The sequence below is a fragment of the Dermacentor andersoni genome, chromosome 5, assembly GCF_023375885.2.
Source record: "Dermacentor andersoni chromosome 5, qqDerAnde1_hic_scaffold, whole genome shotgun sequence".
Classification (NCBI taxonomy): Eukaryota; Metazoa; Arthropoda; class Arachnida; order Ixodida; family Ixodidae; genus Dermacentor; species Dermacentor andersoni.
In genome coordinates this window covers 186730972-186757966 of record NC_092818.1, presented here as the reverse complement: position 1 = coordinate 186757966, position 26995 = coordinate 186730972, and the positions used below count along the sequence as shown (strand labels likewise).

The 26995-nt window shown below is 45.2% G+C and overlaps 1 protein-coding gene across 3 annotated transcripts in view; it reads right to left on the bottom strand.

The window, feature by feature from the left end:
* LOC126531724 (kin of IRRE-like protein 3) overlaps window positions 1-26995 on the bottom strand; it is an 861138-nt gene that overhangs the window by 620195 nt on the left and 213948 nt on the right. For all 3 annotated transcript variants that reach the window (XM_055071418.2, XM_050179413.3, XM_055071419.2), the window contains one exon: window positions 25489-25527. The gene's annotated coding sequence lies outside the window, so the exon portion shown is untranslated. The remainder of the gene's footprint in view (window positions 1-25488; window positions 25528-26995) is intronic.

The window sequence follows — 26995 nt, the reverse complement described above, 5'->3', positions numbered from 1 at the left end:
CTTTGACCTGTTACTGCGAATATTTTTTTAAATTGTCGTCAGATGGTACTCTTTCGTGACTATTGTCGTTTATTACTTTCTATTTTAATTTACATAATTTTTCGCCGTAAGAAAAAGTCGACCATTGCCCCTTTTTTAATATCTTTTATAAAGAAAAGTAAGATTTACATGAGGAATATATTAACAATAACGGCTTGGTATGTGTGTATACTAGATGATAAAAATATTCTGATGAGAAATAAAACCTAAACTTTCGCTTAATGTCATGCTAAAAATGAAAAAAATTACGTTCTGACTCAAATTGTGGCTGCATTTTCGCAATGTAGCGTTCCAAGTAAAAATATGGCATAGTCGGCATTGCATAGTATGCTTTGCTGTCTATCTACGTACAGAGATTTAAAAGATTAAATTTTGTTTTAAGCGAGAAAAAAATTTTTGAACTGCACAATCACAACGTTGCGCGGAGCATCTCTTCGCTTCGCCTTCACTGCATAGCACGTCGGTCGGCGTTTCAGTCTGGCTCATTTTACGTGTTTCTTCTTTTTCTTTTTGAAGACGAGGTCTTCTTTGCGACTTCAGGCTGGTTTGCGGTTAGTGGGGACTGAGTTTCTGGCCATTGTCACCTTGTAAAATTAGATAATTGCAGGCCTATTTCTTGTCCTACGTGCACTAGAAGGCCTCCAATTATCTAATTTTACAAGATAGATGACAATGGCCAGAAACTCAGTCCCCACTAACCGCAAACCAACCTGAAGTCGCAAAGAAGACCTCGTCTTCAAAAAGAAAAAGAAGAAACACGTAAAATGAGCCAGACTGAAACGCCGACCGACGTGCTATGCAGTGAAGGCGAAGCGAAGAGATGCTCCACGCAACGTTGTGATTGTGCAGTTCAAAAATTTTTTTCTCGCTTAAAACAAAATTTAATCTTTTAAATCTTTGTACATAGATAGACAGCAAAGCATACTATGCAATGCCGACTATGTCATATTTTCACTTGGAACGCTACATTGCGAAAATGAAGCCACAAATTGAGTCAGAACGTAATTATTTTCATTTTTAGCATGACATTAAGCGAAAGTTTAGGTTTTATTTCTCATCAGAATATTTTTATCATCTAGTATACACACATACCAAGCCCCTATTGTTAATATATTCCTCATGTAAATCTTACTTTTCTTTATAAAAAATATTAAAAAAGGGGCAATGGTCGACTTTTTCTTACGGCGAAAAATTATGTAAATTAAAATAGAAAGTAATAAACGACAATAGTCACGAAAGAGTACCATCTTACGACAATTAAAAAAAAATATTCGCAGTAACAGGTCAAAGCAATAACTTTGTAGAAATTTTTCTGCCTGGCATAGTTTCACTTGTGTGCGCAACCTTCAAAGCGTCCTCACGGCATTAGAAAATTGTTTTTTCTGAAAAATCGCTTGAATATTTACTTCCCACATTGAGGTAAAACACCAAGATTTTTTTCAGCAGAATCGCAGATGGTCGATAAAACACCGAGTACACTTGAGATGGAATGACCCATATATATATATATATTTGGCGCACTTCTCTGCTCATACACCCGTAATCACGTTTCTTCAGCCGGCAAGCATCGTGTCTCGCCTTCATTATCATGACATCACTGCTATACATCTCACACTGTGCATCCCCGTCGTTTTTGCCGTTCGTATTTTGGCATAGATTGCGGACTATGTAGCGTATAAAACGTAAAAATGGCACAGGATTATATGAATACATATGTTGAATGATATTATATGTGAAATAGGGTGGAGGTAAACGCTATCGTACGCATCGTCATTCGCTGTGTAACATCTAATTAGCCGCTTAACTATCGCTTCGCTTCATCTGAATTCCAACACGTGCGTTGGGATCTGCATAAATAATTTATGCCGCTCTCCTGTTCTAAACGAAACGAAAGGGGGTTAACGGAGGGTCCCGATTTTTATTAGTGATATCATGAGAAGCTAACAAACACCGACACCCAGGACAACATAGGGGAAATGACTAGTGCTTAATAAATGAAATAAAGGAACGATAAATTAATGAAAATGAAAGTAGATGAAAAATCTACTTGCCGCAGGTGAGGCACGATCCCACAACCTTCGCATGCGAAGGTTGCGGGATCGTTCTCTACTTGCGGTAAGTTGTTTTTCATCCACTTTCATTTTCATTACTTTATCGTTTCTTTATTTCATTTATTAGGCACAAGCAATATCCCTTTCTTGTCCTTGGTGTCAGTGTTTGTCGGCTTCTCATGATATCTCCTGTTCTATAAGTTTCGTATTTGCGCACCATACTTATAAAATTCTGCGCCTGTGTAATGCTTCCGCTGAGTGCTCATACACGTAGCGGTAAAGAAAATTAGCTACGACTCAAGTGATGTACCTTCAGGTTCACAATTTTTTTAATATGAAAAACGCGTTACAAACGTCTATTCTTTCCAATTAATGTCAATCTGAATAAGACTCGTTGCAAAAAGCACATGAAAACTTCAAGGCAAAAACGAACAAAAGCGCAAGCGACGTATAATGACGGCTTTTCTTGGCGCATCGTCAAGAACGACGAAAAAGAGAAATAGCCACAGCGACGCAAGTCCGTTAATTTATACTGAGATATCTACGCATCTGGCTTTCTGGGACTGTTGTTAATCTTGTTATGAAAGACGTATCTTCAGAACAGTTAGAGTGAAAGAAAGTATTGATTAGAACAGTGACGAAGTAAAACAACCAGAACGCATCGCTACCTTGCTTAAGACGAAATATCCCCGGTCATGTTTCGCAGAAGCAGTGGCATGTACAAAGAAGCTGAGCTGCGAGTGGAACAAAATGTGCTTACAAAGATTAAGGCTTTGATTTACTTAAAGAAAACGCGTCGCAGAGTAATAAGTTGGAGACAAACAGAAAGAGAAACGACACGTATGACTAAGTTAAACAGCGCTTCAGTTTTCGCAGTACCGTTGATGCTAAAAAATGATTGGGAGCCTTTATTAGAATATATGGACACTGCCTTTCTTAGAAAAACAAACGAAATTTCAAGGAAATTGGGTATCACCGATTCTCCTTTATTTGCGAAGGGACACAAGAAAAGGCATGACCTTTTGCGCAGATTGGGGCTGGGGGGGGGGGGGGGGGGTCAATTTTTTTAATGGAAGCGTAGAACGCATAAAAAGGTTAATCTAAAAATATTTGGCACGTGAAATTGTCTTCGTGAAACAAGTGATGCAGTTTTTGCCAAAAAGAGCCCGCATAAATACTGTCCACGTGGCACCGGGTGCTATTTCTTTGTTCCACGTCCACCGCCAAGGTATGTGAGTGGTGGCGGTGGCTAACACTCCCATTGTTCTACAAGGAAACATAAATATCCAAGAAAGTGGACGGGGAAACGGGGCCGCGGTCGCTAAATTGGTAGAGCATCGCACGCGAAATGCGAAGGTTGTGGGATCGTTCCCCACCTGCGGCAAGTGGTTTTTTTCAGCCACTTTAATTTCCATTAATTTATCGTTTCTTTATTTCATATATTAGGCGCAAGTAATTTCCCCTATGTTGTCGTTGGTGTCAATGTTTGTTGGCTTCTTATGACTTGAATCATAAAAATCGGGCCCCTCGGTTAACCCCCTTTGTTCTCGTTTCTCTGTAGAAAGTACGATACACCACGCGGTTAAATGGCTAGTTCAGTATAAGGGAGAGTATAGCCGCGTTATTTCTCTATATACTACTTCCTCTATAACTGTGGTTTACAGGCCACTGGCTGTAGCGTGGAACTACGTATGCTGATGTGATCGCAGCAGTGATCCCGAGTAAATGCATCGTTTTGGGATTGCACCAGACAATATGCTCCTATAGCTCCATTTTCATTCCTGGCTTTATTGTTCTGCAAACAAACAGACAAAAAAAAGCTATTCTTGCTTTATTTTAACGGCTATCGTCACCTTGAAATGTATGTAATGACCTCTGTGAACATCAACATCAATGCGCTTTTATTACTACTCCATTCTCCCTGCTTTAAGTCAAGCTTATTATGTGTATTTTCTTACTGAACTGCCTTGGAACCTGAAAATACGTAATATTGGGAACACAATACATGACCCGTCCACGTTAACTTTATTCTGCTTCCGGGGTTCATTCTTTAATATGGCGGTAAAGTTAACATAATGCCGCGCAGCGTTTTAAGGCGGCACACAAACGTCACCGTGAATACTTGTCCGGAACAAATTCGGCCGCAGAGAACGGGACCGGAACAAAGGAAAACCGATGAAACGCCGCGCAGGATGAATTGGGAGCTGCAGCGAGGCGAGTCTAAGCGACCACCCATCGGGGCGGCGCGCCAAGCTTCCTGCAACCGCCCAGAAAAACTGGCGACGTCCGAGTCAGTCTGAGCGCTCGTAAATCGTCCACAATTACAGGCCGGCCAGCCGCGAGCGCGTCTCTCGGTAGACGCGCGCTCGCTCTACGATGCACCGCAAGCAAGCAGCGCGGCGGCACACGAGCAGAGCGGAGCAGCGTGAGGCACAAAACGTGTCGAGCGCCGGAAAGCTGCGCTCAAATGTTGAAAAACAAGTCGAGCAAAGCGTACAGAACCTGACATCGCGCAGCCTAGATGGGCTGCCATAGACGGTCGGCACTCGTATCTGGTCTGGGCACTCGCGCGGTTCAAGTCGCCTCTGGGATTCCGTCCTCGCTTATAGTTTTTCTTTTCTTCGTAGCGGTTGTGTTCCTCTCGTCCTCCGCGTCCTGCGGTAGCGGCTTTGTAGGCGCAAACATTGCTACTGGCGTCAACAGGCCTCGACGCGACTCCGCTTGCGAGACGGATGCGCCGCACAACAAAGAGATGGACGATGGTGCTCCACAACGACGACTTCTGCGAAGGATAAAAAGAACCAAGCAAGCTAAAACGAGGAAATAGTAAAATGTGTTTGCCAAAGTTTCGTCCTTAGGAGTGGCGCACGCAGGAGCTTTTCTAGAACGCTCGCCAGCGTCCAGGAAGCTCGTGTGGCCTGTGTTTGCTCGTCCTCGTTGCTTCCCGTCATCGACAGTCGCACGGGCAGACCCATGGCGAAGCGCGGCACGCTTTGAGCGACCGGCCGGATCGCCGACGACAGCCCTTATCGTCCTTCCACAGAAGCGCTGGTTTGCTCGGTGCGCCAAAGGTATTCGTGTACGTCGGACGACCGTGAATACGCCGTGTCCGATTCGCAAGGGAGGCATCCTTTGACAGCTTTGACGCGATTGCCATTATGGCGTCGATGTTTCCACCATGGCATTACATTATTCTGATATTAAGTTAGTTTCGTGGCATTATTACTAAAGGTAAGCATACCCTGCAGTCGTTAAATGGAAGCAGTAATCCGCTGCTCTCTATGGGTAGCTCATAAAATTCCAATAGTTAACGCATTTACAAATAGTAGTTACGACTTTTCAAGACGCCTGGGAAAATAATGAAGATTGGTAAGCTACTGAGGTCTTGAGACTATAGTGCAGGCTCAAAAGCACTGATCTTGCCTCAAGATTTATCGCATATATTCATGCACAGCTACAAACTCACGTCTCAACTTCGAATGTTTTAGTTATCGCTAACAGTCCACTTAACGCGCCATGCAACGGTTGAAATTCAAACACTTGCAATTATTCTGTGCATTATCCCTCGTGAGGAATTGTGTACTTAGGTAGTGCTTTTGATGATTGAAATAGAATCACGTCAAAGGTATGTATATTTACAGGGCTGAAAATCGAGCTTGTCGGTGCATATTGACATTTATTTGGAGGAGTAGACGACGGGACAGACGACGGGAAAACATACACGGACAGCGCTTGTCCATGTATGTTTTTTTGTGTCGCTCGTGTTTTTTCCCGCTTTAAATAGTTTTCAGCAAGGAAAGACAGAACAAGGGCGCAGATCAATAACCAGTTTTTATTTTAAGGAACTCATGTACACGTACTGAAAGACGATGCGCAAATAGTTAAAATACGTTCACTGCGACGCCAAATGGTCAACGCGTCTAGCAACTCGAGCGCACGACCATGTCAGTCAATCAGATGATCAAACGTTTCAGATAATTGAACTCTTTGTCGATTAAACTTGGTGATGGCGCACTTACGCTAGAGGGGCCCCTCCTATGTATTCCGCGTGTTCTTTGGTCCCTGTGTCGCTTCAGCAAGGCCAACTGGACCAACTGAAGGCGTGAAATTTGCGGCAAGAATCACGCGCAGTAGTTTATCGCCTGTGCGGTTGGTGCTATGTAGGAAATCCCGCTGTCCTGTTGCCTAAAGTGTACATAGGATAGACGGGACGGCGCTTCAAGGAATGCTTCCAAAAACACGCTAGGTCTCTCGACACAGGACGTTGTAGCAACCTAGCCTTTTATGTAGCGTGCGGCTGTACGCCGGCATTTGATAAATGCCGAATCCTAAGGCGACAGAGCGACCAAAGAACGCGCGAAATTGTAGAAGCATAAGAGATACATAGGAGGGTCCCCTCTTGCGTAAGCGCGCCATCGCTAAGTTTAATTGACAAAGAGCTCAATTACCTGAACAGTTTGACTGTGTGATTGAGTGACATGTCGGTGCACTCGGGTTTCTCGATGTGTTGTCGATTTGGCGTCACAGTGAAAGTAATTTAGCTATTGGCGCATCGTGTTAGTCTGCGCCCTTGTGTTGTCTTTCCTTGTCCTGTCGTTTAGCGCTTTTACAAATAAGTTTCAAAATGTACCAACCAGCTCAATATTTTCAACCCCGTAAGTGTATATACGCTTCTCGGGGTCCCTTTTAAGGTATCGAAAGTATTGCCTAAGTACACGATTGTTGTAAATGATGTTAAATAAACAATCGGCACGTCTTTTCAGTTTCGTTTTAACGAGGCAGCTCAGGAACCGCGGCCTTTATGAAAGTGAAAGAGTGATCGCTCGGTTTTCTTTTCTTTCGAAGATTTGCTCGTGTTATGCTCCCTCATTTCTTTCTTACACAAATTGCGGCTTCTCAGGATGTTTGCCTCCTGACGCGCTGGTAGGTTACGCCTGCCATTGCATGTATACGAGTGATATTGGGATTGCCAACCTTAAAGTTATTACAGAAAATCTAAAATAAACCACTGAAGTGTGATCGCTGGACAACGTATCGTGGGCAATACAAATTCCACAATCTATTTGTAGAACAGTACTTCATTGCAAAATCGATTACAATGTTATATCTTGCGCAGAAGTCAAAAAGTAGGGCACCTAAAGATGGTTGACACAGAATGTGTTGATAACTGAAAGCGCCATGCCAACCTGTGCATGTATACATTTCCTCAACATATCATTGATCGCCCTCTAGTTTTCCATAGCTGAGCTTGGAGTTGTTGTGTTATCGACGAGAAAGTAAGAGCATTTCTTGCGCGCTACACTGCTTGAGCGGGAGCTTTAAATATGTCAAAAAAACTCTGGTGCTGTCTAAAGGCTGTTCACGGACGCGGAATATATTTAGGGGATTGAGTGCCGGTACAGCGATCGCAACGCCGCGTCGTCCTCGCACGCCGATCTTTTACTCATTCAGAACGCGAGCTCCTTCGGAAATTTGCAACTTCTAGAAATGATCGACAACCAGAGATAACAAAGATATATATTGTTCCTCAGTCCTGTAAAAAAAAACTTCGCATCCGACTTATTGCATATATTTAATACAGGATAAATCTCACTTTACCCTTATTTGAATAACTGTGTAGCAAGTTGTAATTATTTTTCGTTTTACAAATGTTCCTTCCCAGCCCATTTCTGAAAGCTTACGAGAATGTTGACTTATGAAAAACATGCGTTCTACAATGATTAGTGACTTGGTGTTTACAACCTCGTTCCAGTTTTCTAAGTTACTTCTAAAGGCAACGCATTTCAGCCCTTCAAGTGCCTCAATACTCGGTTAAATGAACAAAAATATCGGCGGTTCTGTTTATGACGTGGGGCATATCAACATGAAATATTTTAATCATAATCTGCAACCATACTATTTCGCATCTCCTACAATCATAACTGTTTGGAGGCAGTGCCCGCTGTCATGACTTAGGGGCTATGTCATTCGGCTGCTGAGCACGAGGTCGCAGGTTTGATTCCTATCAGCGGCGGCCACATAAAGATAGAGGCAAAAAGCAAAACCGCTTGCGTAGCAAGCATTGGGTACGTGATAAAGCACTGTAGTGGTGAAAATTAATGATTAGGCCTCTACTACCCAGGGCCGCTATTGCGTACGCGTTCGAAAAGCCAATGTTCGGTTTCTTCTTACGTGATTGTCCTACCTAGGCCGTGCCGATACGTAGGCCAATCTTGGGCAATCGCGTGAGGCGAAACCGAACGCCGGCTTTTCGAACGCGTACAAGATAACGACCCTGGCCTCTCATAACCGCTTTGTTGTTCTAAGACGTTAAAACCAATCGCAGAGGAAGTGCGTCTCTGGCGCAGAAAGTAATAAGGGCGATAAAGGTAATAATAATAAGGGTAATAAGTAATAAGCAATAAAGTAATAAGAACACAATCTCAAGTCGACAAGCCTCGTTTATAGACTTGCAGTGCGCACCACCACGTGTGCGCACAACCAGGGCTTCTCTCTCTTCCCTCATATATATACTCCTTTCGACACTATATCCCCTTCCCGTAGTGAACAGTAGCAAACCGGACGTGCTTTTGGTTAACCTCCCTGCTTTTTTGTGCTTCTTTCCCTTTCTATAAAACAATCAATCAACTAATCACAATCAGTTACACGCGCTAAATCCCCTTACTACATACACATTCGTGGCTATCGTTGCAGCATGTGAGCCGGTGGCGATAACACGCAGAGCGCGCTAAAGCGAAGTGGAGGCCATGTCCCGCCGGGGCATAGAAGACCTGATCGCTCGCTTGGTTTCCCTTCCGCGTAGTCCATGCGAGCAGTACACATGCGTTCCTTAAGCATAGTGGGAGGGCAAGGTAAGCGATAACGTTAAGCGGCTCCCCTAAACACACGTGGATATATCTACATACTTTTGGGGACTTCGTAGAGACGACAAATACAATCTCTACGTAAGACACCTATCGACATATGCAGGTACTATCGAAAACCATTAAGAGAAAACTGAGGACAATGTAACGAGCCATGAAAGAAAAACAAGCCGTAAGTTATAAGAATTTAATTTTCCTATTACAGGAAGCAAACTGGGACAAATCATTGTGAACCAGCAGGTATAACCGGACGTTTCATTACGATTTCTCTCTCCCCCCTTCTGTACATTCCCCTTTTCCTTGTTTTCTTTTTCTCCCAGAGTAGAGTAGCCAACCGTACTCTGGACTGGTGAACATCCCTGCATTATATTCTATCGTTCTCTCTCTTTCTCTCTCTCTTAAATATCACAGCATTATACAAGTGCTGCCTAACAAGCCGAGTTATTCAATTTCCGCGTGGCTATTTTTCTTTATTGCGCTTGAAAGTGTGTGTCGGTTCGTCTGAACAGCAACAACAAGCATCCCTTGAACTGAAAATCAGACGAAGGTGGAGAAGTCATATAAAAATAAAGCGCAAGCCATGGTGCCAATGACGCTTCACAGATAGAGCAACTAAACCTCGGCTTATACTTCTTATTGATGAACCTCGAGCTTCACTGAAATCACCTGCCAGCTGATCGGTGTTTTGTGTACTCGTCAGTCCGGCATCTATCACATTCTACTCAGTGCTAGTATTCCGCCTTTATCTTTACTGAGTGAGCTGTTGATTCAAAGGAAACGATCCGCCTTTCTCACATTGGCACAATATCGTTGCTTTGTTTCTTTTGTAGAAGCACAGAGTGCTGGGACTCCGCACAAGCAGAGCAAGTGCGGCCAGGCAACGCGCGCAGCGTGGATGCGCCGCCACCGACGCGGCACCAGCGGGCTCGGACGGTTATAGATCGGCGGCCGTCGTGCCTCTTCTTCGCGGGCCCTTTTCATCCTTCGCGTCCCGCCACCGACGGCGCATCAGCAGCAGCGTGGGAAGGCTGCCGCGGCAGCGACACTGTGCAATCGCTGAAGCAGGCGGCATCGGCGCGGCCGCTGGCTTCCAGATTTCGCGTCCCTTCGCCGCACTGCCTCCTCCTCCTCCTCTGTGCAAGAGTATCCCGCGTACGACGTGACGCCACGACACTGCAACAGCGGGGAGCCCTTCAACACAGGCGCCTCCCAAGCAAAACAAAGCGGCTAGCCACAAACACGCAGGACAATGGCGACGACGCGCCTGCTGGGAAAAAAATCGTGGCAGCGGTTGGCTCGCCTGGCGAGACCGTTGAATCATCCCTCCTGGCACTGACGAGAACTTCTACTTTGGTCCTATTTCCTTCTTTTTTTACGTCACTGCGCGGCGGCATATCAGTGATGGTGCGTAAGATGATGAACAGGCGCTACTAAAATATTCGCGCCGTTTGTATATTTTTGGAGAAAATGCTCGGTCAAAGTCTGGGAGCAAACTTTTAGAAAACTTACGGGAGCATGGCAGTATAGGGAGAAAAGGTTTCACGCTTTCTGAACAAGACGGCTTTGCTAGTCGCTTATCTATGTACTCCTATGTCCCTGCTTTATACCATCACGTAAATGTGAATTTTGGCGCGACCTGGCTGGCATTGAGTGTATTCAATACGCGCTTGCTCGCGCACATTGTTTCGTGCTTTGCCGCAGAACACGCTGTTTCAGAGACGTTGGTGTTAGAAGTAAACGCTTCTAAAATGCTCCTTTGACACTGTTCATTAGCACATCCTATGCTCTTGGACTTTGACGGTGACAAAGGCGTCCTCTGGAATGGCTTTCTATATACGCAACGTGCTCGCTTGAAGTAAACTTGACAAAAGGTGCATATTAATGTTGTTTGAGAACACCCGGGGGCATGGTGCTCAAGCGAACAGCGTCCAATATCCACACGGTTTATTTATGCGTAAGCACACATAAAGGGGTAGGTAATCACGAAACAATTCACTCGCAGCCATGTGAAGAACACTGAGAATGAAGCCGACGAAAGCATAGGGGAGAGTAAAACTATCTGTATGTGTGCATTTTCGCTTGCATGGTTTGTTTTGTTTTTATTGGTATGCCAAATTGTAACAAAAATGGGAAGCGTATCAATATACAACTCGTGGGTGGTGGGAGTCAAACGCACTGCTCCCGCATGACGCATGTGATATCCTATACCAATTCAGCTGCGATGCTCTACCAATTGAGCAACGGTGGCTGACGTCCCCTCGTTCGCTTGAGTATTCCATCTGTTCGCTAAAATGTACTCAATTTTTTTCCACGAGAGCTTTCTTCTTCCTACCATTTTTAACCTGATCTCGCTACCTCTCGTATCTTTGTTCTTTTTTCTGTTCTTAGTTTTTTTCTATGTTATAGCAAAATAATAAATTCAAAAGGAATCCATCGCGTCGTATTTCCTCGCGTATCACATTCGAGGAAAAGCGAAACTGCACTGCGCCGTAGCAGCGCAACGCATAAATGCATTGCGTCAGCAACACGCTGCACTTTTGTCTGCAAGTGACGGCCACATCGAGAACGTTAAACCACACCAAAAGATGACGCGGGCTTTGAAGTGCTCGTTGCAGGCAAGTGCTCACTAAGGATAATATAAAGTGGCGTGCCTGGAATATGACGCTCTCTGGTCGAGTTGCTTTTCCTGTTGGAAACTGTCGGGTTCGAACGTCGAGCGAAATATATACGAACGCTCTCGAATCGAGGAGTTGGGCCATCGACGAGAGCAAAAGGGCCACTTTTTCTTCACGCCCTTATAGCCCCCGCGAATAAACTTTCTTTGAATGATCTCTCGCCTCCTCTTTGACTGCTTGATTGCGCCCTCCGGAAACAGCCCGTACGGCACAAAACACGTTGGTGCTGCTCCGTGTGCGGGACAAACTAAAAACCATCACTCTCGTGCAATTGACAGCGATAGCTGCATGAGCCCCTTTTTGATTGAAGACATATATGTTATATTCATGCCTGACGCATATTTATTCCTTTACCACGTGAGACGAACACCTCCCCGAAATATTGGCCACCCTCCATGGTCGCTTAATGGACATGAGATTGCGCTGCTGGATTCATCCGCGGACGCATTTCGATAGGGACGAAACAGAAAGAAGAAAAAAACTCTCTATAGTTAGATCTAAGTTCTCGCGAAGGAACCCCAGGTGGTCAAAATAATTCAGAGTCCCACATTACGGCGATCCTCATACTTAAATCGGGGCTCTAGCCCGGAAAAGTAGCGAATTCAAAAAAAGAGGTTTTAACACGCCATCATTGTGAACATCTTTGATGTTCACAGCAACACTAAGTTCTGAGTTCAAGAGTCATTTCAGTGTCTTAATCTCTACAGGCCGTGATACAATTTCTTCGCGCACGCTGACTCGACGACACGTTGCAGAGTACGTTATGAGGCAGCGTATCGCCTTGACAACCGCTAACGCTCCCATGGTGGTTATTCGAAGCGCTTATTACGTCACTGCATGGAAGGAAGTGCACTCTCATACCTTAAAGAGGGACTTAGTGTAGCGGTGAAAGATGAGCGGGGACATACTGGATCGCCGAGAAAGGTTGACCCGATAAGCAAGGCTGATACTAACATCTTATGACGTCATATTTATCTAAAGCGCACCGAACGTTACCGGCAATACAAACGCGCCGGTGGCGGCATAATTAACACTCAAATATTTTCACTTTTTTGTTTCAAGGGAAAGCGATAGGCTAAATAAATTCGTTTTTAGCACATTACAATGAATGACTGCCTCACAGGAGGTCATTACGCCATTCCGGTTCCGGTACATATATCAGCATCAATATGTCGCGCTATGCTAATTTCCTTCTTACATCACCCATACTACTAAGCCCAGTGCTTCATGACGCAGAATTTGCCGCAAAATGAACGACTTTGTTCGTATTTCTTTACACGCTTGCAACACAACTCATGATAGCGTGCCCAGCTGGGTGCCCCCCACCGCAGTTCTTGGATTTCGATGAATCAAAAACTTTGTTGCGCGAGCACGATGCAGACTATATCTTTCCGTAAGTGTCGAAAAGTGAAAACTCACTGATCAGTTCGCCTTAAAAGCGCTTTTGATAGTGGCGTGGTCGCGTCAACTGAAAGAACGCTTCTTTGTTCGTAAAACTAGCTGCTCCCTGCGGCCTGTTCCCGTCCATTAAATTTTTTTTCACGCTCGCTCGCGCATTCAACCCACAAGATTTCACGAAAAACGCGTATACGCACATGAGTCTGCAAATAGCACGAGTTTAACAAAGAGCAGCCATCAGAAAAGCTGTTTTTCGGGCCACATTTCTTCATGCGAATGGTCCTTTGCAAGCGCATCAAGCGGCTCTCCCTGTACACTTTTTTTGCAAAGCCAAGCCCGTCCAGTACAAGAAAGTGAGACACGCTCGCGTAGCTTTCTCATCTCCTTTCCGCGTTCGCCGAACCGTGCTACGGGGGCGCAACATGCTGCGAGTGCAACAAAATGTGCGCGCACTGAGACACGCTTGCGAATCCTTTCTATGGCGCCATTCGCTTTTCTGCCGGTGGCCCGAGCGAGTGCGTGGCTGTAGGCCTCACAAATAAGGTCGAGCAGCTCTTTCGTGACCGCGCTGCGACTGAACAACTTCAATAGCAGCGCGCAAAGATGCACGGGACAAAGGGGAGAAAGGGTGCAGAAGGAACTTGCGCACCCATTTTCGAACGCTATAGCTGACTCTGCAGACCACTTTGAAACTGCGCTTCATGTTACTGCGGCAATTCTAGGCGGGCGAGTCGGGAGAGAAGAACTTAGAATGGAAAGAAAGAATGAAGGGAGCTTGAACCTCATCCAATATCCCGATATGTCCCGGCTTACCTGTCACTGCAAGACGCGGCGTGCACGTTCGCAGGCTCTTGCGAAGCCATTTTTAAGAAAGACGCTCGGTTGGGTGATTTCATGGATGAATTGTGCCGCAGGTTGACACAAAAGTCATTTTGGCAGCGGATAAAATAAAATTAAACCTTGGCTTGCCGATCTATTCACAGACCTCTCAAGGCCTGCTTATTTGATCATGACAGACAAATTGGGTCACGTACGAATCTGATGTAAATGTTTGTGAGTACTCCATATTTGACAAGAAAAACACTGTGTAGAATACATCGGTGCGGTTAAACAAATGTGTGGAAAAGTTGGTGAATACCTCTCTGACAGAGCTATTGCAGATGCATTGTAACGGCTCTATTATTCAACGTTGCAGTTAATAATGGCACATTTTCAGTACTGCAATTGCTCAAGCAATCACCGTTTGTAGTCCCGGTGAAAGGAGCACGACGATGACGACAATGATGATAATATGGTCTAAATAATCACCCACTAACAATAACAAAGTAATGGAAACAATCTTAAAGCCAACAATAATAGACATGCTTAATTTAAAACGCAGGGCGAAATCTACACATTTGCAGCTTTTAACAGTCATTACGATATGACAATGATGGCGATAGCTGTAACAAATGGGACCTTGACAACATCTATTTTAGTAACGAACAATGATGGATGAGCTACAGCAAGTGCGTTTTTCTTTCATTAAAAAAAAGATTGTTTCAACGCAAGATGGCGATCGTGAGAACTGTATCATGCAGTTGTCACGATCGGGTGGTGGTCTATCAATCGGGATCACTATTGCCACGACCGGGATCAGACGGGCGGTGTATACGCAAAACAACAATTTCAAGCTAAGCTTCCTTCTCCTACTCATTTAATGAAACTTATGAATGACCACTACCCATATGCATTGATTTCTCATGAACTAAATGTCTTAACAGGCTGAAAATTGGGTGGACGGGGAAAGGGGAGGTGCGGATAGGGGTGCGTGATTTAGAAACAGATGCACAAATATGTGCGTTAAGTCGTTGAGTTCTAAAGAAATTAAGAAATTTTAGTTACTTTCCTGTTGGAGCCATTTATAGGTTAAAAAAAAAATTCTGCGTAAGAACTATACAGAGCAGAAACCTTGTCGATGTAGAGAACGTGTCTTTAGGAACATATTGCTAAAGTTTCTGGGATAAAATTTCGACAAGGAGCTTGTCTTCGTCAAGGTTCTGGGAAGGTAAGATCGCCTATAGTCAAAACATTCGCATGAAGTTGAATTTACCTCATCTCTCTGCCACTGTACGCAAGGTAATAGAGCTAATAGTGCTAATTGTACGTAATAGCGCCCGTACAGTTTACGTTTCTCTTCTTCTTTCGAGCTTTTCCTGCTGCCTGATTTACTATGCTTAAAGGTAGTATATATTTCTGGCCGAAGCATCACTCATGTATGGATGAGATACTCTACGTACTGATACATGCTATGAAAGTTAAAACTCAGTGGCTAGCTGTAGTCAAAGGCACATAGGGTCTCAAAGAATTCAAGACAGAACGCCACCTCGTTCCGCTTTAACCGTCACAGACAAAAACAGAACTGTGAAAACTGTAACGGCTGATAACATTTCTTGAGCACGATGATGGCAGATGTTTTTCGGTATAAATATTATTTCAGCCACCCTACCAGAAAATGAGCTGTAGACTCCAGATTCTTGAATGAACACTCAACATGAGTCCAGAAAATAAATGAAGAATGCACTCACCAGCTTGCTAATTCAACAGCATTACTTAGAACTGTTCCATGCACCATGCGTTTATTGTGTCTGAATCTTCGCTTTGTACCCAGTTTATATTGCAATGGTAACATTTACCAACAATCTAGCATTTAGCCAGCCTACCACTAACACAAATGCATGCTCTTCAAGATGCAAGCCCATTGCACGAAGCAAGAGTGAGGGCTGACCTGTCACGAGCAGGCGTTCGCAAGCATTAAGAGCGGGGCAGCGTGAGCCTCGTTTCCACGTTTTTTCTAACAGTCAAAGGAACAAGTGTTTCGAGCGGAAACAATCGACATGATGGCACACCCAATGTGTGCACAATTGTCGGAACGCTCAGGCGTCGGTACGGTTTGTGCATTCACCGTGAACAAAAGAAGCAATGTAGCTCGATGCTTGGCAGGAGGAAAAGGGGCAGCACAATTGCCCTTTACGCACCCCGAGGCTCCCCTCGCTCCCACTCCTGGCGATGCGGATACGTGCGCTGTATTGATCAGCCAATTGCGCAGTGCGTGTTCGCCTTTTCTTCCCGGCCTAAGCCGAGAGGGCCTCGCAACACGCGGACAGGGATCACAGCAGAGCGACTTGTTACTCAGCCCCGCTACTTGACGGACAGCTCGGTGCGGGCTTCTGTTCTGTTCGTGCTTTCAGTGCTCTCTTTATTCACAGCAGCCACGCTCTCGTGCTTGTCAAGCTTTTTGTTTTTTCCCTTCTGTGCCAAGTAGAAGCGGGAATTACCGGCGCGTGGCACCTCGTAACGAGAAAAGAACAGCGTTTCATGCTCGAAGAAAAGTGTGGTAATAAAGGATCTGTTTTCTGAGCGCCCGAGATGGGCGACTGGAAGTCAAACGCACACGGACTTTGTCCTCAGATCGCGTATAAATTGTTTTCCAACTATGTGGCGTTTATGTTCAGAAAAACAAGGGAATATATGCGTTACAGTGCTTATTACTTATCATAAGATCGTGTCTTTCTCGCCTCGCCTCACATGATTCCCAAAGTATGCTCTGGGGAAGCTAAGTAGGAAGGGCTAACTGGAGTACTCTGGACCTGTTTGAAGCAATGTGCTACTGGCTGCTGCATTTCGATATATAAATATAAAATTAAGATTTAAAATTGTGCTTACACCATCGACGATGAATGTCGATGTAGGTGAATAGCTGACCGCTTTCATAAAGCTATTTGCTTTATTAAAGGAATGGGGTACTTCAAGGCATGCATTTGTTGCAGTGAGGATGTTTCGTATGTTTTATCAATTCGTAATTCCGTGGAGAATGGAGCCGTTAACCAGCCCATCTATAGCGGCAGTATGTAGAAAGCTATACATAGGAGCCGTTTCGTCATACGTATATATATGTTGTCCCCAGAGTCGTGAGCGCCGGCGTGGATGGCGACAGACATCCTCCTCTCTTGCAGCCGTCGCAGGGGGAGAGGACGGTGAGAGAAGAGGAAGGCTGTTCTTTCCGAACGTTCCGAAACAGCCTGCAGCCTCCTCATAGCTCTCGCTCGAGAGGACGTGCGTCTTAAAGGGCTACAAGAGCTGGCATTCGACAACCAACGCACTCCGCAACGCGGTTGTGTTTTAAATATTTAATTGTTACAGCTGGAATATAAGCGCAACAGCCCTGCTGAACACCGCAGGACTCGAACAGTTGGACATCCGACGTCACCACGAACGACTAAAATTATTTTACTTATATTATCATAATAAAATAAAACTAGAGGAAGGCATTCTGGTTGAGCCCCTTACCCACCGCCCTACGCGTTCCTATCATTCCAAAAAAGTTGGCGCAATCTTGTGCAAAACAAATGTTTTTAAATACTCATTTTTTCCCCGCACCATTGTTCAATGGAATGATCTACCTGGAAACGTGGTCAGTTCCGAAACGGTGAACTTGTTTTTACAAGCCCTGAATGAACAATAGGGCACACATGCAATTTGTTTTGAGTCGAGTGTTTTGTTTTTTGATTCAACTGTGTTTTGCACTCCAGCCGAGTCTCGTTGTTTGCTTCTTTTGTTGCAATGTACGTTTTCTTTGTTCCTGTTATCTCTGTACCCCACTCCTGCCTAAGGCTTGTAATACAGGCCGGCAGTATTTGCTAAATAAATAAATAAAAAAAAGAACGCGCCCTTTGCATGGACACCTTTGCACCATCGGTGAAAGTCCGACCACCGCCAACCACCGAGAACGAACACAACCGAAACAACCAAAGATAGCTAGTCACTTTAAAATAGTATTGTGATAAATATAAAGACAGGCAGTTTTAACGCGCAAATGCACCATAAATACTTGCTAGACCAAGAGAAGGAAAACTAAATGCAACAAAAATAAACGCCAGTCCTTGTACGTACGTGAAATAGTCATGCGCTCAGGCATGACAGCACGGCCACCACACTATGCGCGATTTCCGTGAGCGTTGTACAAATTTTTACTTTAGAACGTTATTTTCGTTAATTTGACGTTTTCTAAGTATTGTGGATCACCTATATGCTCCGAAAGTCAGGAACGTGTGAGTTAAGCACATACATACCAGCGCAACCTTTGAAGCCGCGATAGTTCATTAGTGAAACTTTCTGTATTATGTTAAGCATAGCAATGCAATACGTTTTGCAGATTGTGGTAGTATGGGGCACTAGAGCATACGTCAAATCCACGATTGTCTGTTCCTAATGGATAAAAAAATTATGAGCTTCTATTAGCGTTGCCCACACGCACTTTTTTGTTCATTTCACACAATAAATGGAAGAAAGAAAACAGAAACATTACTATGAATTTATAGATTTGCACGACCGCGGTGAAGTGAGTTCTATGGCAGAAACCACAATATTGTTGTTGTTTCTTTGTTTAAGCATCATTGATCGAAGGCGCACTTGTTTTTCTTACGCAAATAATCGAAATGCATATTTCAGCAATTGACTAAATTTTTCTAATAAACTTCCTAAGTGGCTAATTTACGGCCTATATTGCAATTTAGGAGTTGTAACCGGTGTATTCCAAAGGCATATCCACTAGGAACGAATTGTGAGGATGGCACCAGCCTCAACCTATGTGCCATCAAACTTGCGGTAAAATGCCCTATGTAGTGCCAAAGGAGGAGGAGGAAACAAAGAGCGATAGCAGGGATGTTAACCAGAAATGCCAGAAACCCTACTCTGCCGGACGGGAAAGAAGGAATAGAAAGATAAGATACGGAGAGGGAAGGGATGGGGAGGAAAACCGCGGTGAGCTCGCGCACGCACGCGGTGGGCCCGAGTGAGACAAAGGCGTTCACATAGGCCAGTCGCCCTCAAGAAAGGCAAAGAAAGAAAAAAGTGGACAAGGAAAGGCAGAGAGGTTGACTAGTTTAGCTTAACCGGTTTGCTACCCTACACATGGGAGCGAGATGGGGGGATGAAAGATGGGGAGGAGAGAGAGAAAGAGCCCATAACACAGCACACACATCGTTAGTTACAGTCCGTCACTCCTGCGCGGTACGTGACATCACTGTCACAGCCGCTTGTCCAAGCCCGTCTCTTCCATAAACCGAAGTAATTCCTTCGTCGCCTTCAGCCGCGATGTCTTCTGTCGGCGATATGTGAATATGAAGGCAAAAGTACCTTCATAGCTTTGTGGGCCGACAAGCGATGGGGACGGTCTTCAAGTAGCACCTGCCCAAACAACGGCCGATCGTCCAGTCGTCACAATACGATAGATAATATTTGTCTTTCCGACTGAAATGGATTACAATGGCACAATAAACATTCGACGTTCTCTTCCACGCCGCAGACGTCGCATGCAGCACGGTCCGTCATTCCAATCAAAGTAGTGTGCCCCTTCGTGAAAGCCACTCCCAACCACAGCCGGTATAGAAGCGATGCCTCACGTCGCTGAAGCCCGGGTGGTGGTCGGAGTTGGACCGAAGGGTTCATTTCGTACAACCGGGTGCTCCTTATATTTGGGGTGTTCCAATCTGTTAAAGAGAGCTTGCGTGCCAGGTGACGGAGCTGGCTTGCAGCGTTTGTCCTGGAATGAGGAATGGGGGAGCTATGTTGTTCTTGATGTGCCTCTCGGGCAACTTTGTCTGCTTGGTCCTTTCCACTGATCCCGCAATGGCCAGGTAGCCACTGGAAAATAATTTCGTGCGCTTTCTGTTTGACTTCGTGATGAAGTTTGACGATTTCGTATGTTAGCTGTTTGTGAGCTCCACGTCTGAGAATTGACTGCATGCTATGTAAAGCCTGTCTCGAGTAGGAAAACACAGCTCATGTACCAGGACTCTCTGTGTCAATAAATTGAGGCACTCTGCGCAGAGCCGTGAGTTCTGCAGCCGTGGACGTCGTGACATGTGACGTCTTGAATTGCAGTGTTGCTTCTCTTGTCGATATAGGGGGCACATTGTCGTACAGCTTAGGGAGACATACTTGAAATGTTTTGTTATCATCAAGCTGAAAAAATTCGGGTTAATATTTACCACTTTGGATTTTTTAACGCACACTGAAATGTAAGTATACACACGCGTTCCTGTATTCCGCCCTCATCGGAGTGCTGCCGCCGCGGTCAGAATAGAACCCGCGACCTCGAACTCAGCAGCCATGAAATAGGTATGCCTTTCTAATGAAGTGGTACAACTATTAAATTGCAATATGTACGGCAAAGCAACTAGTTAGGAAGCTTTCTAGTGAAACATTTCAAATAGTTTTAGCCAACTGCGCATTTATGTCTCTATTGCAAATACTGGGTAATATTTCGAGTAATACAGCTCAAGGAGTAGAATTGTGTTTCTTTCAAGTACAATTTTTAAAAATTCTGTTATATAAACGAGAACTAAAACGAGTGCTATGCGTGCTAAAATGACGGAAAGCAGGGTGAGTTTGTTTGAAATAGATATTAAATTACCATAAAGAAAGGTACGTCAGATTGAAAGAAAAAATGCAAGACACTAAATAACAACGTACTTCGGATGAAAAAAAACAACAACAAAATAGGACTGAGTTTATAGCTTCCGACATCACTACTTGTGTGCGGACAGCCAGCAAATAGATAGAGCAAGAAATTGTCGAAGCAATAGAAATAAAAAATCACGCCTAAACGAGTCGACCAATGCCTTCCAAGAGCGAAACTTTCTCAACCGATTTGCGGTCACCGAACGTTTAAGTTTACTTATTTATTTTAATGCCATTAAGCAAAAATCCGGCGTTGTAGTCGGCGGCGTGACCGAATGATGGTACCTAAAATACCGGCTGCAAATAGCGAAACCGTATAAAAAATACTCGAACTGACGTCAAATGTTTCAGGGATGTTCCTGTAAACAACTTAACGCCATTGAAAAGAAAGCTAGGTAAGTGTCGGTTTGGGTGGGAATCAACCCGGGCCCCCAGAGTGTGAGACGAGCACGCTTACCCGACGCCACGACGGTTCTGGTTGACTAAATGTGTGCCTAGTGCGTGCGTCGTTGGGCACGTGACGACGCATCCAATGGGTAGGTGGTGGCGCCACATCATGCGTGTATAAAATGAGTATAAAGAAATTCGCAGTTCCGCCGGAAAGGCGAAGCACCGAGTGCGATAGCAAATTAGTAGATAGCTGTACGAGGTAAAGATAGTAGTTTTAGCGGCCGTACAAAGTTGTAAACATTCTTTAGAAGAGTTAAGTGCTGGGCTAGTTGGTGATCTTGCGTACTGAAAAGATTTTGCGCCAAAAAGCAACACACACAAGAAAGACGACGACACCACGGGCGCTACTTCAACTGTTTAATGAGGGTGAAAGCACTCGACATATATAGCCCTCCACAACACCGCGCATGCGTACAAGGCAACATGGAGTACAAGGTTTTATCAGAGTAGGCGTGATAGAAACTTCAGCTCAGCATCGTAAAGAAAAACCGACGTATCACTAACACCTTTGGGTACCTTTGGGTAGAGGCAAGCATCAGACATCACGTGAAACATTGGAAGCCTTCTACATCAAGAAAGCGGGTCCGAACTGTGTTAGTGATACGTCGGTTTTTCTTTACGATGCTGAGCTGAAGTTTCTATCACGCCTACTCTGATAAAACCTTGTACTCCATGTTGCCTTGTACGCATGCGCGGTGTTGTGGAGGGCTATATATGTCGAGTGCTTTCACCCTCATTAAACAGTTGAAGTAGCGCCCGTGGTGTCGTCGTCTTTCTTGCGTGTGTTGCTTTTTGGCGCAAAATCTTTTCAGTTTGTAAACATTCGCTTACTAACTAAATTAACAATGATAGAATATGTAAACCTGACTCAACGAGGACGTGGAAAGCAAGAGACACACAGAGACAGCACTGTCTTTGTGTGTCTGCGTCTTCCGACGTCCTTGTTCAGTCGTGCTTATTCATTCTATCATAAATTCAAACCAACTAGCCCGTCAACGTGTCAGCGCGGTGTCACGCGGGCACAGGTAAACATGAACACACATCACTCGATGACAGCTGAAAGTGTCTGTTGAAACGCTGGAGCTAGGAATAGCGGCAGCAGCCGCAAGCCAATTGACCTCCGTGCATCTGTCGCTTCAACGCGTACGAAACGTCGAAAGTACATCACCTACAAAGGAGGCATTGCGCATACGAAGCTACCGGCACTACGTGCACTCTGCAAATATCTCAAATCGCTTTGAAGATGAGGATGAGCACGTCGCAGACCGCACACAAGACACACCAGCGCCGGCAACGCGTCCTCACGGCGTACGCCAAAGGTGTCTGCTACGGCGTCCGAGATTCGCGTGGCCAACGCCGTAGTAGAGAGAAGGAGATTCTTGATGATGGGGAGGAAAGGTTGGGGTAAAGTGCAGCGCAGTAACTGTCTCTCACCGCAGTTGCTGCAGGGAGCGGCGGGCGAGGAGGACATCGATACACCGTAGCAGCCGCCGGAGAAGAACTCCATTCGCCCCTCGCCTCGCCCTCCTGCCTAGCGCGCCACAGAAGAGGGCACGCACCCGGGCCACGTTCCTCACTCGCGCATGCGGGATTGACCCGCGTTCGCCAGCTCACCCTCACACGCTTTCAATCATACGGAACCTCACGGCGACGGCAAAAATGCGCCTGGAGTTTCCATATAATTGCTATCGCAATAATAAACAGCATTAATGTCCAAATGAGTGGCGCTGAGCAGTCTTCCGAGTTATCAACTCGTCGCGGGCAAGCGAAGGCGTTGAGACGCTAGGCGCGTTTTTTATTTGGCTTCATAATTCAAAACAGGGTAAGGCGTGCAGACACGGGTACAAGAGAAGCGGACAACACGAATGCTTCTCTTCTCTTGTGTCCGTACTTGCACGCCTTACCCTTTTTTGCATTATGAATCCTTACCAACTGGCTCAGCTTTCTGTCGGTTTGTTTCATTTGGCCTTACCGAGGCGCAGTTAAAATGCACGCGAGAGCTTGCGCGGACAAGGAACGCGCAGAAAGAATACATTTCAACAAAGCGACCATAACGTTTTCGCATTGCCACAAGTAAGCTGCCTTAAGTGTCTCTGCCAAATTTATTTTTTTAATCTGGAGGGTTGCCACCTCTCTCTGTTTGTACTGGGAACCGACATCTCATATGAAAGGGTTTTATCAAGCAATGGAATATCACAATGGTCGACCAAATGATTGAGAAATCATTTCTTAAGCGGCTGACTTACTGGAAAATTCGCGGCAAAATGTGGTATGCTACGACAAGTTACGCAGTGAAAGTTCAATACAGGCAATCATTCTTTCTCTTTTTTATGAATTAATGGAACATTTCACAGCAAGTTGGGTACAGGCATCGGGGCGCTGATTGCAGGTAAAAGCAAGAATAAAAGAATGTCCTCGCTGATCCGGTTTAAGGGCAAATTCTTCTGCGCCTGTTCTCTCTGCGGAAAAGCTTCTATATAACGCTCCAACTGGCTGCCGTTTTGCAACGTACATTTCGTGCTCCTGTGATCATGTTATCTTTAACATTTGTGTCTCACTTTTCCACACAGTATTTGTGCACGTCCGATAAGGTCTTCTTGAAGAAAGGTAGCTCCTTTGTTTTCAAACATTTTGGCGAAACAAGCGCAGGAGTGTTCGCACAGACGGCCTTCAACGGCAGGCGGCTCTAAACTGGCTGCGGTGAAAGCAGCAGAAAGAGCGTAATGCGCAAGCCCGGGGAAGGAGATCGGGAGCGGAGTTTTACTGCTCGTCGCGGCACGAAGGGTCGAAAAAGAGGCAGCGAAGGTGGCGGTTTCTTATCCGTGGCTTTAAGCTCGTCGAACCCGCGCGTGCATGTCGTTGCGCTGATGGCGACGACCGTGACTCTCGTCGTAAACGAACGAATACCTGCGAAGATTGCGACTCGCCGACGCACGCGATTCGCGAGGCCAGACAGCGAACCTGCTGCTGCACTTTTTCTTTAACTTTCAATTTTAGGAAATCGGTGAGAAACCGGTCTCGCCTCAGCGGGTTCAGCTACCAGATGAAAACGAAGACGTGTCGCCTTATAACAGCTTGCAACAAATCGATTTCGTCTCGGTTATGGTGCGAGCACAACAGGTCGAGCATCTCAAAAATAACTTTTTTCTTGTACCGTATTCCAGTTTCTTCTGTCTCTTTTTGTAAGAAAATCAACGCGCAAACAGTCCGTACAGATGGTTAACCAGCAAAGCCGAAACGTGCGGCCCCGGTGTTTATCACTGGGTTAATTCCGATGGTTCATTAAACCACGGCTTGGTAGGCTGCCAAATCTTCGGTACCCAGTTGCTGCTTGCGCTCGGCTGCACGAGCCTGTTCTTGTGCCCCTGCTGCAGCATCGGTATGGCGTAGACGAGCTCGTTCCCGGTTCTGCCAGCGGAGTTGCTGATTGAAAGCTGCCTGCTCCTCAGGAGTACGTATGACGCGTGGCCTACCCATTTCGGAGCCGGAGAGAAACTGCTGCGCGCGCTCGGTTGCGACGGAGAGCGACGACGTAACTACTGGCGCAGCCAATCGTATGCCTCTCTTTCTCTCTTTCCTTTCGCGCATGCGCATGAGGTTGCGCCGGAAGAGTTTTCAACCTGCAGTCGACAGACGGACAGTCGGACGAATCGGCAGTCATATACAGCTTCACTCAAATATCAAATAATACCAAGCGACCACCAATCCTCGAATAAGCTCCTAGTCTTCAGGTCACCACAACATTATTTTAGACATTGAGAGCACTCACGCCCTATTTCAGGTTTCATTCTCAATTGTGACAAAACAAAAATCACTAATGTTTTTGGCTTTAAAGAAAAAGAAAATGGGCGCCAGCAAGTGCGGTCTATAGCGTGCAATGCGCAAAATACACAGAACGGGTCTGTGATTCTTTCGTTAGGCCGCCTTTAGGTGCTGCAACAATGATAAGAAACTTACGTGCCTCATTTATTGATCTCATTTACGTTAATAAACGCATTTGCGTCTTTTAATGATCTCATTTTATCAGCAGTTTCCCTAATTCAATAAAAATGTATCATACCCGGCGCTACCGCTACATAGATCCTCGTACTGGAAACTTCGTGGCGCAGCTTGTATTGATATACGCGTACATGATTAACTTTGGCTGTACAGAAGCTCTATATCTCTTCTCCTTATTATCACCGCATCAATTATTTTTAAAGTTCTCAGGCCCTCTAGGTTTTGGAATGGCATTTGAACTATTAAAATTACCCTGACTTTGCCTCATAAAGCTCTATAATTTATAACACACAGACGTGCTCAGTATAGGCGTTCTTGAGGACAGCGGCAAAAGTAATGCCGACGAGCACAGCAAGTACACAGTAGATAATAAGCTAAACGGTTTGCTTAAGTGTTGCATAAGAGCAGAACAAATTGAAACAGATAGTTAATTTCACAGGCTACAACCGAAGATGCACGATGCCTGCACACTTATGAAAAATACAGTTAACCTAAAGCTGTTTAACTCACCATTGAAAAGCAAGCCCCTTCCATCGGTGCGCTCCTTTGCTGCAAGAAATCAAGAGAAAGAATACAGAGCAACGTTAATACGCGTAATAGACGCCCAAAACGCAAGAACATGGAACTAGGCGAATTGGAATAGTTTCACAGCATAGCAACGCAAGAACTGAAATGGACGAAAAAAGAAGGAAAGACACGAGCGCACCCTTTCTACTGAAGCTTTATTGGAATAATGTGAACAAATGTAACGAGAAAGACAGAGCGAAATCCGCCGAAACTAAAACCAAAAGAAAACGACAAAGGCCAGTGCAAAGCACATAATAGAAAACAACATATGCGGTTAAGTTTGATGGGAATAGTAGCGCTCACCGTCTCTTAGGAAAATGGAGGAGTCATTTACACGTCTGCGCGTGCCTCTGGGTATGACACGCCTCCGCGATTACATGGATCTCTTGACCCGTGCTTGTGATAATAGAGGCGTTGTCAAAATCCGGTGCTTTGCCGTACAAGCGACCATGAAGTCTTAAATGATGTCTAGGTTAGTGAGGAGTTATAGTGCTGTTCGGGAAGATGCTAATATAACATTCAGTGCTGCCAATACAGACTTTACCGCAAGAGAACGGTATACGTTGTAAACGAAGCCAGTAATATAGGGTGCAAGCTGAAGGCAAGTTTCACCTAAAGACCATTTGGTGAAACGCCGCAGAAACGCTGTCAAGCTTTTATGTTTTCTTGCTTTCTTTTTTTTTCAGTAGAAAGTAACGTAAACTTCATATCTTTTGCTAAGTAGTCAAGTATTTCAGAGTTCATAAGAGCGAATGAAGGTACAGAATCGCGGAATATTTGCGTTTATTTAGAGACAGGGCGTGTTCATGAGTAAACTTACGCCTATCGACTTTCTTCTCTTCAATCAAACGCTGAGCGCCACCGAGTGCATATCTGCTTTTCCAAGCGTCTTTTTTTTCTATTTTGGCGCCGTTTCGCTATACACATACTTGCTGACGTGTTTCCATTACCGTCAGCGCTGCGGCGCAGGCCACACCAACGTCTGGTGTTCGATAACAGAGATGTTAATCATTCATCGATCAAGAAAGAGCATCACTTCATGTTTCAAGAAATTCCTAGTCACTTCGGCAAAATGGGTAACGAGCACGCCGATAATGCTGTTTGAACAGCTTTTGAAGACAACATACAAGAATTTATCCAGTTTTCACGTTCAGGTGAAGCTAGAATGCTTCGCGTGATGAACAAGACATCCTGCTCGTTGTGTGGCACACACGAACATTGCAATGCATCCGGCTGCACCGCGCGAAGTGCACCGACCTTGCATCCCACCGAAACTCCGCCGATGCGACGCGACGCCGGTTTGTATAGGCTATGGCTAGGGATAATCCGTCGCAAATTGTTTTGCCTTCCGTATCGGCATGGCCGATAATGCTGCTTGTGATAACTGTAGTTGCGAGGGAACTATTCAACACATTTCGCTTGAGTGTCCTTGATAATGTACACAGAAACA